This window comes from Odocoileus virginianus, chromosome X (assembly GCF_023699985.2).
Source record: "Odocoileus virginianus isolate 20LAN1187 ecotype Illinois chromosome X, Ovbor_1.2, whole genome shotgun sequence".
Classification (NCBI taxonomy): domain Eukaryota; kingdom Metazoa; phylum Chordata; class Mammalia; order Artiodactyla; family Cervidae; genus Odocoileus; species Odocoileus virginianus.
In genome coordinates, this window is record NC_069708.1 from 36,679,076 (window position 1) to 36,694,676 (window position 15,601).

Below are 15,601 nucleotides of genomic sequence, written 5' to 3' on the forward strand. Positions count from 1 at the left end.
TACTAGCATCCCGATTTCCTGGGTTTTATAACACAGAGATAATACCACAACCTCTATAATTTCATGTAAACAGAAGCATACAAAATATGTGCTTCAGCTTCTGTTCCAACTAATTAGAGACAGAAAAAGAAAAAAATCAACAACTGAAAGAGTCGCCTTTTAAGACCTTCACAAGTACATGCAGAGAAAGTAAAAAACCTTGTAAATTGTGACATGACAAAAACTGTGAACCTCAAGAGTTCTTTCATTATACCATTCTAAATAGTCAGTGATATACAAATATTTAAATGTCCAGCTATTCATATCATTTTAAAAGAAACTGGCATGGATAAACAAAGTCCAAAAAGCCCAAACATGTTTCCAGGCCATACGCCTACTTTTATTGAAATTTTACATACACTGATAAATTATATGCCAGATTTTCTACCAACTGGGTCAGGCAGAAGGCAAGCCATCCTGGAACTGTTTCTACCCCTTGATATAGACTCTATATAAAGACTACAATCAGGTGAACTGTAATTCTAGCCCCTAGCACAGTAGTGAGGATAAAAAACAATCAAATTTTCAGATGTATTACGTATCACAAAATAACAAGAGCTGGGATATAATATCCAAACTTCTGACTGTATAGAGGAGAAAACTGAGACCCACAGAGTTTAAGTTCACATGACTAGTTAATCACGATGTCTAGAAGTCGTGGTAGCTTTCCATTATATCATATTAATTCTGGTCTGGATGGCAAAAATGTTCTCAATTAATTCACCTTTTAATTAACTCATTAACCAATGGTGAATGTGGCCAAAGTGGACAAGAGTATGGTCCCAAGTAAGTTAGGCTTCATGGTAGCTAAAATAACTACCATGTTATATAATCCAGCAGAGTAATTTTAGCTTTAGCTATTAGGACTCATTTGTCAGTCAGAAATGAAGTATCAGTTCTGAAAAATATGCCCCTGGATGTTCCTTTATTTTTAATATTTAGTTTTAATTGATTGATGATTACTTTACAATATTGGTTTGATTTCTGTCATACATCACCATGAATTAATCATAGGTGTACATATGTCCCCTCCCTCTTGAATCTCCCTCCCACTTCCCACCCATTCCCACCCCTCTAGGTTATTACAGAGCCTCAGTTTGAGTCCCCTGAATCATACTGCAAATTCCCATTGGTTATCTATTTACATATGTTAGTGTATATGCATCCATGCTACTCTCCCCATTCACCTCACCCTCTCCCTCTTCTCCCTGATCCTTGTCCATAAGTCTGTTCTCTAGGTCTGGATCTCCACTGCTGCTCTGTGAACAGATATGTCAGTACCATCTTTCCAAATTCCATATATATGTGTTAATACACGGTATTAGCTTTTCTCTTTCTGACTTAATTTACTCTGTATAATAGGCACTAGGTCCATCTATCTCATTAGAACTGACTCAAATGCATTCCTTTCATGGCTGAGTAGTATTCCATTGTATATATGTACCACAGCTTCTTTATCCATTCCTCTGTCAATGGACTTCTAGGTTCCTTCCATGCCCTGGCTATTGTAAATACTGCTGCAATGAACACTGGGGTACATCTGTCTTTTCCACTTTTGGTTTCTTCAGGGTATACGCCTAGAAGTGGTATTGCTGGGTCATATGATGGTTTTATTCCTAGTTTTTAAGGAATCTCCATACTGTCTTCCATAGTGGCTGTATCAATTTACATTCCCACCAGCAGTATAGGAGGGTTCCCTTTTCTCCACATCCTCTCCAATACTTGCTGTTTGTGGATTTTTTTTTTTATTATGGCCATTCTGTGTGGTATGAGGTGATATCTCATTGTAGTTTTGATTTGCATTTCTCTAATGAGTGATGTTGAGCCTCTCTTCATGTATTTATTAGCCATTTGTATGTCTTCTTTGGAGAAATGTCTAGTTAGGTCTTTTGCCCACTTTGATTGGGTTGCTTGTTTTTCTGGTATTTACCATTACAACTAAAAGAATAAAATACCTAGGAATAAACCTACCTAAGGAGATGGAAGAACTATTTACAGAAAACTATAAGACACTAAGGAAAGAAATCAAAGATGATATAAACAGATGGAGGGATATTCCACACTCCTAGGTTGGAAGAATCAATATGGTGAAAATGACTATACCACCAAAAGCAATGTACAGATTAAATGCAATCTCTATTAGATTACCAATGGCATTTTTCACAGAACTAGAACAAAAAAATTCACATTCATATGGAATCATAAAAGACCCCAAATAGCCAAAGAAATTTTGAGAAAGAAGAATGGAACTGGAGGAATCTGATTTCACACTATACCACAAAGCTACAGTCATAAAGACAATATGGTACTGGCACAAAACCAGAAGTACAGACCAATGGAACATGATAGAAAGCCCAGAGATCACCTCACACACATATGGGCACCTTATCTTTGACAAAGGAGGCAAGAATATACAATGGGAAAAAGACAGTTTCTTCAATAAGTGGTGCCAGAGGAACTGGACAACTATATGCAAAAAAATTAAGTTAGAATACTTCCTAATACCATACACAAATATTAACTCGAAATGGATTAAAGACCTAAATGTAAGACCAGAAACTACAAAACTCTTATAAGAAAACAGGCAGAACACAGTATGCCATAAATCATAGCAAGATCCCTTATGACCCACCTCCTAGAATAATGGAAACAAAAACAAAGACAAATAAGTGAGATCTAATTAAACTTAAAAGCTTTTGCACAGCAAAGGAAACTGTAAACAAAGTGAAAACACAACCCTCAGAATGGGAGAATATAATAGCAAATGAAACAACTGACAAAGGATTAATTTCCAAAATATACAAGCAGCTTGTCCCTGGATGTTTCTTATAGAGCAAAAGAGTATTTCACTGGACTCTTTTAAATAGCTATGAGAGTGAGTTTCCTCTCTGAAAAGGGGTCTTTTTTGTAAAAATGTGAAGGACTTTTTTAATGCAAATACATATGTTTTGTAACTGGCATTTTGGAATTACATTAAAGTATGGCATATCTTTATGCATCTTTGCAATATATGTATCCCAAAAGCAACATCAAATTGCATACTCATTAATACTATAACTAGCTGATTTTATACCACATATTATGAATGCAGTAAAAGTCTTCAAAGTATGGACTGTAACAAAAACATAACTTATTGGGAGTTTTCTCCAGTGGAAAGAACACTGGTGGAAAAGTCACAGACTAAGTTTTGCTTCTAGCTCTGTCATTCATAAGCTAAGAAGCCATGGCCAAATCACAAACCACTCTACCTCAGTGTTCCCATATAACAAAAATTACATTAGATTGTTCTTTACGGTCCTCTCCAAGTCTGTGATATTATATTGAAAACAATACAGCATTTTTACGTTTAACAAGGCACTCCAGGTTCTGCCACATTTACAATCATCATTAAAACATGGGTCATAACATCATTTTTTTTAAATGTTCAGAGCTAAGTAACAGCTATACTCCATCCTACTTAGTTTCACCAAAACTAAGCAAATCTTAGAACGGAAATGTCTGTCTAATGCCTCTTCTAATTAAAATCCATATACGTCCATCATTTAAAAATGCAATATGTCCTTCAATTTTTAGCAGTATTACACAATAAAATTTCTGACATGAAAATGCTCTAGATTAGAAAAGACTTTTCCCAATAGACAGCCACCATATAATACTGTCACATTGAGTCCTAACAGCTTACCTTTTCTTTCCCACTAGACAGTGAGCTTCCTGTATCCAGGTAATATCACATTCAACTCTGCATTCCTAATGCTTAGCACAATAATTGTTTGACCTTGTGGGAGTGGACAGCCCAAAACAATCCAACCAATTTCATAAAATGGGAATGAAAAAAAAAAACTTATTTTTAAGAAGAAAGATTTGTAAAGGTAAAATCAGTAAGAATCTTCAAAATTATCTTTACTTACCTTTAAAAAACAGAAAAATATGTATGAATAATTTATTTTTTAAAATACATAAAGGGAATGGGGAAATAGCAGATTCATTCAGAATAATGGAATTATGTCAAATTTGAATAGAACTGACTTTGTGATAACAATATATCAAAATTTAATAATATAAGCATTTTTTCCTTAGAGTGTGAGGGATATAAATAATTTTCCATATTATTCATGATCAGTATTTTTTTTTTTTTTTTGGCCATGTCATGTGGCATGTGGGATCTTAGTTCTTCAACCAGGCATTGAACTCGTGTCCCCTGCACTGGAAGCATGGAGTCTTAACCACTGGACCATCAGGGAATTTCCCATGATTCAATTTTTATTATACTGTGCTATACTCAACATAAATAAAGGGCATAATGATCCCAGAATCTGTACTTTTAAAAATTGCTGATATTAACTTACTGACTGGCCATCTACCTTTTATAGATATATGTTCCCAGACAAATAGCTGTATGTATTACATTACTAAATTATGGCTAGTTTGTCTTTTAGACAGTAATTTACAAATTTTCTAGTTTTAAAAAATTACTTTCAGAATATTTATTCAATACACAAATTTGGGTCCCACCTCCAGAGATTATGGTTCATCAGAACTAGAAAGGGAACTCAGGCACATGCATTTTTTAAGGCACTCCCCTGGAGGATGAAATGACCACCACTCCAGTAATCTTCCCTGGAGAATCCAATGGACAGAGGAGCCCAGCAGGCTATAGTCTATGGGGTTGCAAAGAGTTGGACACAACTGAGCAATTGAACACCAAGATATATATATAGTTAAACAACATGTGCACACAAATATACACACACACAATTGGCTAGTTATTACAAAATTATTTCAGTATTTGTATGCAACTAGCTCTTTTGCAGAGAAGGCAATGGCACCCCACTCCAGTACTCTTGCCTGGAAAATGCCACGGATGGAGGAGCCTGGTAGGCTGCAGTCCATGGGGTCGCAAAGAGTCGGACACGACTGAGCGACTTCACTTTCACTCTTCACTTTCATGCATTGGAGAAGGAAATGGCAACCCACTCCAGTGTTCTTGCCTGGAGAAACCCAGGGACGGGGGAGCCTAGTGGGCTGCCGTCTATGGGGTCACACAGAATCAGACAAGACTGAAGTGACTTAGCAGCAGCAGCAGCAGCAGCTCTTTTGCTTTGTCAAGTTATCTGGTACCTTCCGGTGTCATCATTTCCAATTCTGGTCTTTCTTATTTCATCTGCTCTCTGCCCTATTATTGTCTATTGCCCAACACTTCTCAGCTTCCCCAAGGTTACATATATCAATGCTTACTATTTAAATGTTCTCCCCCCACCTCACCTTCAATCCTCCTTCCTTCCTCCACCTCACTTTCTTCTGGTTCTATACCATTCTGAAAGCTTGAGAGCGGCCACAATTAAACACAAAATAAAGTAGTATTGAACTTATTGGTGATCCATTTGTTTTTCCTAAGAGTTATTCATTTTTGAAAAAATGTTCCTATCCTGGTATAATAATGTTGTATTATTATTTTCTTATCTTCTCATGATACTTAGCTTCTCAAAATACTCATTTTTCTTTATTTACTCACTCAAAAAAAATCAAGAACACTCATAAAGCACATGCTATGCATTAGTCACTAAGCTATATACTGGGACTTGAGGACTTGAGGAAAGCAAATGCTGTCAGAAATATCACTTTGCTTAACAAGGCAAAAAGGTATATAATATATAATAGACTGAAACATGACCCCTCAAATACATATGCTGAAGTCCCACAGTACCTTAGAATGTAACTGTATTTGGAGATAGGGTCTTTAAAGGTCAGTAGGGTGGGCCTTAGTCCAATATGACTGGTGTTTCATAAGAGGAAGAAATCAGGGCACAGACACACAGGAAAAAGCACGTGAAGGCACAGGGATCTACAAGTCAAGACAGCCATCTACAAGTCAAGCAGAGAGGCCTCAGAAGAAACCACTCCTGACAACATCTTAAACTTACAGTCTCCAGAATTGAAAGAAAATAAATTTGTTGTTTAAATCACCTAGTATGTGGCACTTAGTTATGACACCCCTAGAAAACTAATACACAGTACCTAATTTTAATCTGCATAAAAAAGTTGATAATGTAAAATTAAAATTTAATAACTTTGAAATAGGGACTACTATTCTTTCCAACATCAAATGACAAATTTTAGGCAAGGATAATTATGAGTTAGAAATTTTTTTTGGAACATCATAGTAATTATTGATAAACAGAAAAACTATAAAGTTTCAACTGCAATCAAAATAATATGCTCTGACATCTAAAATTTGTGATCATGTTTTTCAATTTAGGGAGCTAACAATGAACACTGGGAAAATATACTGATAAAGTATAAAGCAAACTACCAAATACACTACTGCTTCAAAAATTTTTTTGAAGATGAGTCACTCTTAGGAATTTTTTGACAACTGATTTTATTAGGAGGAAGAAATCGCATCTTAATCAGAAGGAGAAAGATCTAACTACAATCTATTAGGAAACCATACTTCTATTACAACAGTTTCATAGGACTGTGGAACAGATCATTGCTATCTCCAGAAAACACATCAAAACAAAAGAAGAGAGATTTTTAAAGTCTAAATTTTGAGTTTTAATGTAATAATGCAACATCTACTTGTTTGCTTTATTGGTAGGTTGATAGGACAGTTTGATCAATATAAAATTTCAAGAAGCACTTAAACTACAGATCTATTAAAATATACATGCAGAAATCTGGAAAAGAATCTTGATGTACCCTTCTCACAGAGTGAATAATCCAGGGTCACTGTAAACCAAATCAAGTATCACCATATTTTGAAATAAGAATAACAGCAATAATGTGAATGTCAAAACACCACTAGAGTGAACTAAACAGATCAGATGATGTACATGTTGCAAAGTAATTGTAGAATACTTAGCCTTGCAAAATTGTATCAATTTGTATTAGTGACTGAAAAACAAGTGTGGCAAACTAATTCCCACCTAGGTTGGTTTATTCTACTTTGTTATTAGAGTTGGCTCTTTAGTTCCCTCATGTATAAAATGGGAATAAACCTGCCAAAACCATTTCAGATCTTGGTTATGAGATTCAATTAAGAATTTTGAAAACCACAAAATATCTATAACAAAGTTACTAAACTTATTTTACTATTAACCTTTGCATCCCTCATGGTGCAGCATATAACTCCACCTTACAGTGGTTGTACATTAACATTTAGTTGAACCACAATTTTTAACAGTTCTGTGAGTTTGTAGTACAATGGCTCCATTTACAAAAAAAAAAAAAAAATAGTGGGAGGGGAATAAATGAATAAAAAGCAAAAGCAAGCATCAACTTTGAAAGGGAAATACTGAAGCACAACAAAGCTAAATGGAAAGATAAAGAGAGGAAGGAAAAACAAACCATATAGGAAGAAGGCACTTCAACTTAACATATTCCCCACTTATGGCTACATATAAGTTTAATTAAAACACACTTCTGAGAGAGTATTTAAAGGATTCTTATGTGAGAAACATGTCAATAATGGTTTCTAAAATTAGAAACTTAGGGCTTAAAAATATCAGGAATCAGTTTTGTCCTTTTGAATATACATTTTCAGTTAAATGTAACGTTTACATATATATAATAAAAATGTAAATCAATTTAAAGTCTTTTTAAAAAGGGGGATTAGCTCAAGATGCAGAGTAGAAGGATTACTCTCACCCTTCCTGTGAGAGCACTGGAATCACAACTGCTGAGCAACCATCAATACAAACACGTTGGAACCTACCAAAAAAGATACCCAAAAACAAAGGAGAAACCACAGCAAAGTGGAAGGAGACATACAATCACAACAGAATCAAATTCCATATCCATCAAATGCGTGACCCACAAACTGGAAAACAACGATACCACAGAAGTTCTCCCACTAGAGTAAAGGTTCTGAGCCCTGTGTCAGGCTTCCCAAACTGGGTTCAACAATGAGAAGAGGAATCCCCCGCATTTAACTTTGAAGGCCACTGGGATTTGACTACAGGAATTCAGCAGCACAGGGGAAAACAGAAACTCCACCCCTAGAGGGCACACACAAAGTCTTATATATACCAAGACCAAGGGGGAAAAGGTAATAACCCCATAAGGGACAAGGTCAAACAGATCTGCTAGTATTAGAGGGTCTCCTGCAGAGGTGAGGGGTGGCTGTGGCTCACTGCAAGGACAAAGATGATAATAACAACAGTTTTGGGAAGGAGTCATTAGCATGAGCCCTCCTGAAGGGCAACATTAACTCCATCAAACAACTTGCAGGCTCCAGTGCTGGGCAGTGTCAGGCCAAACAACCAACATGAAGGGAACAAAGCTCCAGTCATCAGCACATGAGCAGATTAAAGTTCTACTGAGCATAGCCTTACCCAATAGGGAAACAAAATCCAGCTCTACGCACCACCAGTCCCTCCCATTAGGAAGCTTCCACAAGCCTTTTATATAGCCTCACCTATGAGAAATAGATGGGGAGACAGTGGAAACAGTGACAGACTTTATTTTTGGGGGCTCCAAAATCACTGCTGATGGTGGCTGCAGCCATGAAATTTAAAGACGCTTACTCCTTGGAAGGAAAGTTATGACCAACCTAGATAGCATATTACAAAGCAGAGACATTACTTTGCCAACAAAGGTCCATCTGGTCAAGGCTATGGTTTTTCCAGTGGTCATGTATGGATGTGAGAGTTGGACTGTGAAGAAAGCTGAGCACTGAAAAATTGATGCCTTTGAACTGTGGTGTTGGAGAAAGATCTTGAGAGTCCCTTGGACTGCAAGGAGATCCAACCAGTCCATCCTAAAGGAGATCAGTCCTGGGTGTTCATTGGAGGGACTGATGCTGAAGTTGAAACTCCAGTACTTTGGCCACCTCATGCGAAGAGTTGACTCATTGGAAAAGACCCTGATGCTGGAAGGGATTGGGGGCAGGAGGAGAAGGAGATGACAGAGGATGAGATGGCTGGATGATATCACTGACTCGATGGGCATAAGTTTGAGTAAACTCTGCGAGTTGGTGATGGACAGGGAGGACTGGCGTGCTGTGATTAATAGGGATGCAAAGAGTCGGACACGACTGAGCGACTGAACTGAACTGAACTGATGAGAAAACAGACACCAGAAGCAGAAGAACTACAGCCCTGCACTCTGTGGAGCAAAAGTCACAACTGAAGTGAGTTAAACAAAATGAAACAGCAATAGATTATGTCTCAGATGAAAGAACAAAATAAAACCGCAGAAATCAACCAAGTGAAGTGAAGATAGGCAACAGTCTGGAAAAAGAATTCATAAAAATGATAGGGAAGATGATCCTGGATCTCAAAGAAAGGAGGCAAGGATTGGGAAGATGTTAAAAATGCTCAAAGACCCAGAAGAACTAAAGAATAAGCAAACAGAGATAAACCATAATTGAAATGAAAAAGACTCTAGATGGAATCAATAACAGAATAACTGAGTCAGAAGAACAGGTAAGTAACCTGGAAGACAGAATGGTAGAAATTATTGCCATGAAACAGAATAAAGAAAAAGGAATGAAAATAAATTAAGACAGTCTAAGACACCTCTAGGACAACATTACACACAACAACATTCACATTATAAGGGTCCAAGGAGAAGGGAGGGAGAAGGACCTGATAAAATGTCTGAAGAGATAATAGCTGAAACATCCCTAACATGAGAAAGAAACAATCACCTAAGTCCAAGAAGTGCAGAGTTCCAAGCAGGATAAATCCAAGGAGGAACATGACAAAATATACAATAATCAAATTGACAAAAATTAAAGACAAAGAAAAAATATTAAAAGCAACAAGGGAGAAACAAAAAATAACATACAAGGGAACACTAATATGGTTATGAGCTGATTTCTCAGCAGAAATTCTACAGACCAGAAAGGAGTGGCAAGATACATTTAAAGTGATGAAAGGGAAGAATCTAAAACCAAGAATACTGTACCCAGCAAGGCTATCATTCAGATTTTATGGAGAAATCAAAAACTTTTCAAAGAGCAAAAGCTAAGAGAATTCAGTACTACCAGACCAGCTTTGCAACAAATACTAAAGGAACTCCTCTGTGTGGAGAAGAGACCAGCAACTTAAAAAACCTTGTACACATATAGACTGCTATATCAAAACCTCATGGGAACAGCAAACCCCAAAACTACAATAGATAAACACATATAAAAGAAAATGCAACCCAAGCACAACACAAAAATGGCCATCAAACAAAAAGAGAAAAGAATAAAAGAGGAGATGAAAAAGACCACAAAAACAAACCCAAAACACTTAAGAAAATCACAGCAAGAAGATACATACTAGTAATTACCTTAAAGGTAAATAGATTAAGTGCTCCAACCAAAAGACAGAGACCAGCTGAATCAATACAAAAACAAGACCTGTATATATGCTGTCTACATGAGACAGACCTACCTCAGCTCTAGGGACACATACAGACTGAAAGTGAGGGGACAGAAGAAGGTATTCCATGCAAATGGAAATCAAAAGAGTAGCAATACTCATAGCAGACAAAATATACTTTAAAATGACTATTGTAAAAGGCAAAGAAGGACATTACATAATGATTAATGGATCAATCTGAGAAGAAGATATACGAGTTGAAAATATATATGCACACAATATAGGAGTACCTCAATGTCTACAGCAAATACTAACAGTCATAAAGAGAGAAACTGACAGCAATACAATGATAGTAAGGGACTTTAACACACCACTTTTATCAATGGACAAATGATCCAGACTGAAAATAACTAAGGAAATGCAGGCCTTAAATGACACATAAGACTAGATAGACTTAACTGATACTTATAGAACATTCAATCTAGAAGCAGCAGAATACACATTCTTCTCAAGTACACAGGGAACATTCTCCAAGACTGACTACATGCTGGGCCACAAAGTGAGCCTTGGTAACTTTAAGAAAACTGCAAGCATATCAAGCATATTTTCTGACCAAAACACTATGAGATTAAAAATAAACTACAAGAAAAGACCTGTAAAAAATCACAAACACCTGAAGGCTAAACAATATGCTACTAAATAATCAATGGATCACCATAGAAATCAAAGAGGAAATCAAAAAACACCAAGAGACAAATGAAAATGAAACCACAACAATCCGAAACCTATAAGATGCAATAAAAGCATTCCTGAGAGGGAAATTTATGCGAATAAAAGCTCACCTCAAGAAACAAGAAAAATCTCAAATTAATAACCTAACCTTACAACTAAAGCAAGTAGAGAAAGAACAAACAAAACCCAAGTCAGTAGAAGGAAATAATTCATAAGTTTAGAGCAGAAACAAATGAAAGAGAGACAATGAAAACAATAGGAAAGATCAATGAAACTAAGAGCTGGTTCTATGAAAAGATAAACAAAATTGTTAATCCCTTACCAGGATCATCAAGAAAAAAAAGGGGGGAGGATTCAAATCAATAAAATTAGAAATGAAAAAAGAGAAGTTACAACTGACACCACAGAATTACAAAGGATCATAAGAGACTACTACAAATAACTGTATGCTGATAAACTATACAACCTGGAAGAAAAGGATAAATACTTTTGACAAAATTGAAAACCCGCTTATGATATAAACTCTCAAGAAAGTGGGCAAAGAGGGAATATATCTCAACATACTAAAGGCCATCTACAACAAACCTACAACTAACATTATACAACTGAACCTACAACTAACATCATACTCAATGATGAAAAGCTGAAAGCATTTTGTCTAAGATCAAAACAACACAAGGATGTCCACTTTCAGCACTTTTACTCAACATAGTTTTGGAAGTACTAGGTAATGCAATCAGAGAAGAGAAAGAAAGAAAAGGAATCCAAATTGGAAAAGAAGTAATAACAGTCATTATGTACAGATGACATGATACTATACATAGAAAATCCTAAAGACACTATGAGAAAACTGTTAGAACTCATCAATGAAATTGGTAAAGTTGCAGTTTACAACAGAAATCTGTGGCATTTCTACACATTAACAATGAAAGATCAGAAAGAGAAATTAAGGAAACAATCCCATTTAGCATTGAAACAAAAATAATAAAATGCCTAGGAATAAACCTACCTAAGGAGACAAAAGACCTGTACTTCTAAAACTATAAGATGCTAATAGAAGAACCAGAAGATAACACAGATGGAAAGATAAACCATGTTCTTGGACTGGAAGAATCAATACTGTGAAAATGACTATACGTCCTAAGGCAATCTACAGATTCAATGCAATCCCTAAGAAATTACCAATGGCATTTTTCACAGAAATAGAACAAAAAAAAAACCTTAAAGTTTATATTATATGGAGACACAAAAGACCTTAAATAGCCAAAGGAATCCTGAGTGGTGGTGGGAGGACCTTGAGGAATCAGGCTCCCTGGCTTCAGAATATACTATAAAGCTATAGTCACCAACACAATATGGCACTAGAACAAAAACAAACATATAGCTCAACAGAGTCAGACTGAAATGCCAGAGATAAACCCACACACCTACAGTCAATTAATCTATGATAAAAGGAAGGAGCCAAGATTATACAATGGAGGAAAGACAGTATCATCAACAAATGATGCTGGGTAAGCTGGAAAGCTATATGCAAAAGATGAAATTAGAACTTTCTTTAACACCATACACAAAAATAAGCTTAAAATGGATAAAACATAAGCAGGACACTCTCTGACATAAATTGAAGCAGTATATTTTTCAATCCATCCCCAGAGCAATGAAAGTAAAAACAAAAATAAACAAATAGGGCCTAATTAAATTCAAAAGCTTTTAAACAGCAAAGGAAACCATAAACAAAACAAAAAGACAACCCATAGATTGGGAGAAAATATTTGCAAATGATATGACTGATACCAGATTTGTCTCCAAAATTTATGAACAGCTCATGGAGCTTAGCATCATGGAAACAAACAACCCAAACAAAAAATGGGCATAATACCTAAATAGATGTGTTTTTTTTTTCCAAAGAAGACACACAGATGATCAAGAGGCATATGAAAAGATGTTCAACATTGCTATTTATTAAAGAAATGCAAATCAAAATCACAATGAGTACCAACTCACACCAGCCAGAAGGGCAATCAACAAAAATTTTACAAAGAGTAAATGTTGCAAAGGGTGTGGAGAGAAGGGAATCCTCGCACACTATTGGTGGGAATGTAAATTAGTATGGCCATTATGGAGAATAGTATGGAGGTTCCTTCCAAACTAAAAACTGAGGTACCATATGACCCTGAAATCCCACTGCTGACCATATATCCAGACTAAAACATGACCCAAAAGGATACATGCATGCCAGTGTTCATTGCAGTACTGTGTATGATAACCAAGACATGGAAGCAACCTAAATGCCCATTAACAGAGGAATGGATAAAAGAATGAAATAATGCCATTTGCAGCAACATGGATGGACCTAGAACTTTTCATACTGAGTGAAGTAAGTCAAACAGAGAAAGAGAAATATCATATGACATTGCTTATGGGCAGAATCTAAAAAGAAATGACACAAATGAATTTATAGACTCACAGACTTAGAGAAAGAATTTATGGTTACCTGGAGAGAAAGGCTCCTCTGTCCACAGGATTTCCCAGGTAAGAATAATGGAGTGGTTTCCATTCCATTCTCCAGGAGATCTTCCCAACACAGGGATTGAACCCATGTCTCTTACATCTCCTGCACTGGCAGGAAGGTTCTAAAGAAGCTGAGTCACCAGGGAAAGGGTAGGGGAACGGGACTGTTTGGGAGTTTGGGACTGAGATCTACACACTGCCATACTTAAAATAGATAACCAACAAGGACCTACTGTATAGCACAGGGAACTCTTCTCAGTATTATGCAACAACCTAAATGAGAAAAGAATAGATATACATCTGTGTATGTATATAGATATATAGATATACATATGGATATATAGATATACATATACAAATACCTGTGAAAAGAAGAGAAGCTAAAGGCAAAGGAGAAAAGGAAAGATATAGGCATTTGAATGCAGAGTTCCAAAGAATAGCAAGGAGAGATATGAAAGCTTTCCCCAGTGATCAACACAAAGAAATAGAAGAAAACAATAGAGTGGGAAAGACTAGAGATCTCTTCAAGAAAATCAGAGATCCCAAGGGAACATTTCATGCAAAGATGGGCACAAAAAGGACAGAAATGGTATGGACCTAACAAAAGCAGAAGATATTAAGAACAGGTGGCAAGAATACACAGAAGAACTGTACAAAAAAGATCTTCATGACTCAGATAATCACAATGGTATGATCACTCAACTAGAGTCAGACATCCTGGAATGCAAAGTCAAGCAGGCCTTAGGAAGCATCACTACGAACAAAGCTAATGGATGTGACAGAATTCCAGTTGAGCTATTTCAAGTCTTAAAAGATGATGCACCGAAACTGCTGCACTCGATATACCAGCAAATTTGGAAAACTGAGCAGTAGCCACAGGACTGGAAAAGGTCAGTTTTCATTCCAATCCCAAAGAAAGGCAATGCCAAAGAATGCTCAAACCACTGCACAATCGCACTGATCTCATACGCTAGCAAAATAATGCTCAAAATTCTCCAACCAGGCTTCAACAGTAGGTTGAACCGTGAACTTCCAGCTGTTTAAGCTGCATTTAGAAAAGGCAGAGGAACCAGAGATCAAATTGCCAACATGTGATGGATCATTGAAAAAGCAAGAGAGTTCCAGAAAAACATCTACTTCTGCTTTATTGACTATGCCAAAGCCTTGCACTGTGAGGATCCCAACAAAATGTGGAAAATTCTTCAAGGGATGGGAATAACAGACCACCTGACCTGCCTCTTGAGAAATCTGTATGCAACAGTTAGAACTGGACATGGAACCAATAGACTGGTTCCAAATCGAGAAACAAGTATGACAAGGCTACCCTTCTTATTTAACTTATATGCAGAGTACATCATGAGAAATGCTGGGCTGGATGAAGCACAAGCTGGAATCAAGATTCCTGGGAAAAATATCAATACCCTCAGATATGCAGATGACACCACCCTTCTGGCAGAAAGTGAAGAACTAAAAAGCCTCTTAAAAAAATAAATAAAATAAATTTTTTTTAAAAATTAAAAAAAAAAAAAAGCCTCTTGATGAAAGTGAAAGAGGAGAGTGAAAAAGTTGGCTTCAAACACCACATTCAGAAAACTAAGATCATGGCATCTGGTCCCATCTCTTCACGGCAAATAGATGGGTAAACAGTGGAAACAGTGACAGACTTGATTTCTAGGGGCTCCAAAATCACTGCAGATGGTGACTGCAGCCATGAAATCAAAAGACACTTGCTCCTTGAAAGAAAAGTTATGACCAACCTAGACATCATATTAAAAAGCAGAGACATTACTTTACCAACAAAGGTCCGTGTAGTCAAAGCTATGGTTTTTCCAGTAGTCATGTATGGATGTGAGAGTTGGACTATAAAGAAAGCTTAGTGCTGAAGAATTGATGCTTTTGAACTGTAGTGTTGGAGAAGACTCTTGAGAGTTCTGTGGACTGCAAGGAGATTCAACCAGTCCATCCTAAAGGAAATCAGTCTTGAATATTCATTGGAAGGACTGATGCTG

General features: G+C 36.5%; 1 protein-coding gene across 15 annotated transcripts in view; it reads right to left on the minus strand.

Moving 5' to 3' along the window:
- Window positions 1–15,601, minus strand: part of RPS6KA6 (ribosomal protein S6 kinase A6) — a 104,028-nt gene that overhangs the window by 40,209 nt on the left and 48,218 nt on the right. The window lies entirely within an intron of this gene.